Here is a 5,878-nt window from a genome sequence, read left to right as displayed (position 1 = left end):
ACTCTCCAGTTTCTAAGGCCATAAGTATTAAGGCTTTTTCCAAGAGTTTTTATTTTTGAGGCAATTAAAGCCTTAAAACCCAAACCTTTACTAGGGAATTACGATTTTTTTTAGAAATCGAATTAAAAAAAAAGCTTATCTTTATTTCACAAAAGCCGGATTTCAAGTCATCTTCATGAGCTTCTACGTCGAAATTTTTCCTTGCATGAAATCGGGCAGCAGTTCGCTTCATTTTTGGAAATTTTAAGAAAGCGTATCATTAGAAGAAGCTTCAAATACTCTCTAATTCAAACCCCTACAAGGCTTGAACAGAAACTAAATTCCCAACACAAGATATTCTGCAAGATTGAGCTCTGGTTTTCCCCCCCCTTCACTTTTCTCCATACCTCTCTCCCCGTTTCTGCGTCGCCCTGGTTCCTTCTAATTTTTTCCCGCAAGGGATTCGGCCGAACTCCCTTTTGCAGCCAAAAACTCGGATTTCCCAAATCAAAAATACGCTGCACCTCCTTTTTTTTGCTTAAAATTCGGATATTCCCCTTTAAAAAAAATGTCTTCGTATTTTTGCCACGCAAGCCACCACCTTCTCTTGTCTTGCGGGTTGTGCGCTTAAGCATCAAAACCTGTAGTGCCCAACCTTTCAACCTCTTTTTCTGCAGTTGCCACTTCACCATTCTCGTCCAGTTCCATGTTGAGATCAAAGTCTTTTGGACACCGTAAGCTTGCCACCGTATCCGTAAACTGCTCCACTGGTCTCACCTTCATGAATGTTTATGTCATCGGCTGGCGACTTGGGACTAGCGTCACAGTCACTGACCTGAGGTGATGATGCTACTTCATTGTCTTTAGGCTTGTCAGGTTCAGCAATCCTCATTTTTTTTACTGTTGCTCTTCCTTCCTCGACCACGCCCTTGGCCCCGCCCCCTGCTTGGGACAGCGTGCAGATCCGATCTTGATCGCTTAGCATCCTCATCATAGCTATCATCATTGTCACCCTCCACAGCTTTCCTCCTACGCTCAGTGTCACCACTTACATAGTCCTCTTCTGGTTGAAACACATTCTGATCCTGATGTGGTTTTATCAGCAGGACATCAGGGTTGAATCCTTGGAATGTAGTCCCCATGAATAATCCCAGCTGAATGCAAAACTTCCAGCATGCGTAGCATTTCTATGGTGTAGTACATGCATAGAAGTTCGTCCATCCTTTGACCAGTGGCTAGATATGAGTTCACTGCATCCTGTAATGTTCCACACTCTCTGTAAGCATAAACCATGATGCTGCAGTCTTCATATGTATGCATTTTCCAAGCACGACCAAAGCTAGCCCTCTCTTCTTGTGGAATATGTTTATCCAATTGACAATAGATATAATATTCCCATGGGCAGGGAGGTCTTTGAATCTTTAAAACCACAATGTTGTCTCTGTCTTGCTCATCACAAGCCTTGAAAACTTGAGCAAAAGCACCTCGTCCAGTAAAGCCTTTTAAATGGTATAGCCCAACTCCAATACTTTATTGCGAGGTGCACTCTTTAAGGATGAGAGACTAGCCCCGTTGTATTTCTAAGTACTTCTGTAAAAACCCTTATATTGTAGCAATGGTGGCTTCAAAAAGCTTGCTCTCCCATGGATTTACTTTTAAGGCTGGTAATCCATCCATGCAAGATTTATTCCCCTTTTGAAAGGAGTCTTTGGTCGAAAGGTTTGCATGTTTTCTGAGTTTGCCTCTGAAACAGAGCCACACTTTGCATACATGCTGATCAAACTGTTGCCAATTGAAGCATCTCTCACGAAAGCCTCTTGTACCAAATCCTTCAGTCTTTCTTATGCCTTCATCAAGATCAAAAACTCTAACTAATCCCTCTTTCTTCTCAGCCCATAAGAAAGTGATGCTGCTTTTGGTTCATTGATAATTCGTGCTACCTCAAGATTCACCATAAGCATAGAAACTCCATGATTCACACCACACTTATATACAGAGGCTTCAAGACCCGGCTCAGCCTCAGCTCGTCTTATTGAACCTCATTTACAATATGAACATATGTACATAGGCATCATAAAATGAGTCAAGTTATGGCACTTAATCCTATGCATCTAGATTTATATTTAATGGCCTCACATGCATGGTTTCACACCATAGACGTGCCATGGCACGACACCGCGACCTTGACTAAAGTGCTCACACATACATCTACCACTTGGCCTACATCATCGGTGGCTCAGAGGTGGTTTTACTTTGTTGGAGCAGGTTACATTGGGTTATGTGGTCTCTCTCTCTCCCTCTCTCTCAGAAAAGATGATCCGACTCCACTTCCTTTGGAGCCTCCATGAAGTTTGCCGATGTCGTTCCTTCTCCACTGGGTTTGCTGTAGCAGTCTCTCGCCATGTGTCCTGGCTTTCCACATTTGTGGCAAGTGAAGGTCCTTCCTCCTTCTCTACCTCTTCCTCGTCCTCGTCCTCGAGAGAATCCTCCTCATGTGAAGAATGCTTTTTCTTCTCCTGCTGTTGAGTCCCTTTCTTCTCTTTGTCTCTGCTCTCTTGCTCTAGTAGAGCTGCTTCTATCTCGTGTAGCTTCAATTCAAGTACATTCTTTAGTGTTGCTACAATGTTTTCATAATCACCTTTGTCCACACTCTTCAGAAGCACTGCTAGTGTCTCATCATCTTCTACCTTTTTGCCAATAGCTGCCAGCTGTTGCTTAATGCTTTTACATTTGTTCAAGTGTGTGATTAAAGGTTCACTTTCCTTCATGTCCAATTTGTAGAATTGCATTAACAGATTTATCTTTGAATTTTTGCTTGTGTACCAAATAATTTATTGAGTTCATCCCATGCATCTTTTGCCCATTGTATCCCTATGATGTGATGAATGATTTCATCATTTAAACTCAGTGCAATAAGTCCCAATGCTTTTTCATTCCTGCTCTTCCACTCATTTTCCCTTCTCTCTGGGCATTCATCTCTCCCTTCACCTAATCCCCATAGATTTTTCCTCAATCAGCAAATACATGGTTTTTGTCTGCCATGTATAAAACTGCTCCCCATTAAATTTGGCTATTTCCTATGCTGAACTCATGGTGATGTGAAGGGGGTCTTACCTCTTGATTGAATTTCAAGATTCAAGGACAGTGTCTACCCTTTTACAACTCAATATGGTGTTTAATAGATGATTACAACAAATTTATCAGCATAAAATCACCAGAAATTACACTAAATCAAGGGTAACCAATTTGTACGGAATGGTTGGAGTATCAAACCAACTCCGAATTGCAATCTGAAGTTTTAGGAATCTGTAGTAGATACCTAATGGTTAATTTGAACCCTCAGTTGCACCAAATATAATGATTAGCACTGATTAATCATTGATTAGCAAATTAATGCTCTGTTTTGTGTGCAGAAAATAGAGTATGCGGGGAATCCAGATCTGGTGCCTTAGACTTCAAATGAGCTCAAATGCTTTCAAAGGCATCAATAGCAATGAGTCTAGTAGAGGATTAAGCCAAGAAACACAAGATTTGACCAAATATTGAAAGCTTAATCGCTGTTACAAAGTTACCTGTAGATTTGATGAAGAGCTTGGATCTCACTCTAGACTTGATGAAATTGAATTCTGTCTTCACCTGTAAGGTTCCTCCCTTTAAAAATGGGAGAAACACTTAAGATAGTCCGCTAAGTCTTATCTTGAGAAAAATTTCCTATTCATCGACACCTTGACCCTGTAGAGATTCAAGGATACGATTCATAGGTATGACCTAGCTCTATCCCGCAGGGGGAGCGTGATTTCCTAAGCATCAAATCACCCATAGGGCAATTGATCAAAAATTGGGCAACTACTAGACTTGATGTCTAGAGACAACGCTTTTTTCCTCATCTTATGCAAGGCACAGCCGCTGACCTAGTTTTCTAGAATAGAGTTGCCCAAGAACCTAACTATCTAACGTAGGGCTTTCACTTAATTTGTTGGAAAGCTACCCGACTAATCGGGTCCACCCATCCGTAGGATGGTGCCGTCAGGGCATTCCATCCTCCCACTTTCCACCCTACTCACGCATCAATTTGTTATCTAATTAATACTACCACACTGTTTGACATAAATAAGCATATTCCTTAATTAGGGCCCTTCTTCACAAGGTTCGTTATAACAGCCTTCTTACACAATACAATCATACCAAAGACAAGATGCAATTATATAAAAAGTTTATACATGAATCCATTTCCATACAAGCCAATCCGGCTCTCTTATTCTTATTCTGCCGATGATCTAGAATTCGGCCTTCCAGCCTCTACATGCTGGGCAAAACCCTACGGGACCATACACCTCATCGTCGGCCGCTGGCGAGGACTCAAGCCGGCCTGTCGCCCTCTCAGGCTCCATCGCTCGATCCTCCCGCCCCTCAGAGGGATGTCTGCGCACTAGGGTGGGCTTATTTACCGCACTAGCCTGGGCCCTCAGAACTAGGCAGCCTCATAATCTCTCGCCTCAATCGGCGATCCTTATTCCTCCAAAGGTATGAGGGATACCTTGGACCATTACCGGGCTTTGCTAACGACGCCGCCCGGCTACACAAGCACGGAACGGAGTTAGCGTTGAAGCCAAAAAAGAACCTTGATTTCCAAAGATAACAACTTCAATGCAACTTTCTAAGTATAGCATTCACAATTTATGAAGATAGCAATTTCAACGCAATTTATCGAAAACAACATCACATAATTCGTAATTTCATATAACCTTTATGTCCTTGTTTTAAAAGAAAAGACACCATTTATTAATACTAATTTAAGGAAAATTCTCTTCTTTTGAAAATTAACCAAGCTAACCTGGTCACCGTTTCCTTGAGGGACTTGAAAAGGGCGGACTGGAGCCGCAATGGGCGCATCTCCCTCCATCTCGTTGTTACGTGCGCCTCTTGAGGCAATATTTTGCCGTCTCCGGGATGAGGCCATCTTAGGTGTCGCCTTGTAGAGCTCGCTGCTGCGATCGAAACGCTTCAGTCGGATCTGAATTCCGAGCTCGTTTGCTCACCGTATGAGCAAAAGAAAATGGCGCACGAACCCTTGCTTGAGTAAAAAATCCCTTACTAAAGTCTACGCAAATGGGGGGGGGGGGGGAATTGTGAGGGTGTCCTTAAGGCCAAAGGCAAAAACGTGGAGAGGGTTGGGAGGGGTGGGTGCAAGCCTCTCTGTAAGTCTATTCACACGGGGGGGGGGGGGGGGGGGGGGGGGGGGGGGGGGGGGGGAGAAGAGTTAAGGACACTGGTCCATGGCAAGAGGAGGATGGAGGAAAATTGGCTTATCTGAAAAGAGCCAAATGAGGGGGTGTGAGAGGGGTGGCTGCAAGGGCGGCTGTACTTGCAGCAAGTACGCTACGGCGGTACGGACGGCGGCACAACAGGGCATACGCTACACAGAAGTGCGTGCCGACTGAAGAGCACCCCGGGGGTTTATATAGCTGAGGGGTGAGGGTACGGGCGCTGCGCAAAGGAAGGACGAAAGGACGGTGTACCTTCAAAGGCTATGGATCAGTGGCCTGCATGGGTCTACGGGAAAGGTACGGTGCTGGTTGCCTGGGAAAGGAGTGGTACGCATGTACCTTATCCGGTCTGGGTGTCCGGGTGTCCGCCCAAGGGTATGCGTGGACCAAACAGTGGGCGGCCGTCCTTTGGTACTTGGGTGGCCATTGTACGGGCGCCCTAGTAAGTGTGTACGGACCAAAATTTGGGGCGGGGTACCCAAATTTGGGGCGCCCGCCTCGATTTGCATGCCGGACCGCCCCGGGGGGCGAAAAATTTTTTTGTCCGGGAGGTTCTCCTGGTCGCAGGGGTTCAGACCGTTCGTCAAACGGACGTGCGGTCGTGCATTTATTAAGGTTTAAAGGTCGCCGTT

The 5,878-nt window shown here is 44.7% G+C and overlaps 1 pseudogene; it reads right to left on the bottom strand.

Annotated features, from left to right (window-relative positions):
• Positions 1-606: 606 nt before the first annotated feature.
• On the bottom strand, positions 607-1,121 carry LOC147630620 (uncharacterized; annotated as a pseudogene).
• Between the last annotated feature and the right edge of the window lie 4,757 nt (positions 1,122-5,878).

This window comes from Cibotium barometz, chromosome 16 (assembly GCF_041138505.1).
Source record: "Cibotium barometz isolate CiBa-2024 chromosome 16, ASM4113850v1, whole genome shotgun sequence".
In the NCBI taxonomy this organism is placed as follows: domain Eukaryota; kingdom Viridiplantae; phylum Streptophyta; class Polypodiopsida; order Cyatheales; family Cibotiaceae; genus Cibotium; species Cibotium barometz.
This window is presented reverse-complemented; position numbering and strand designations above follow the sequence as displayed.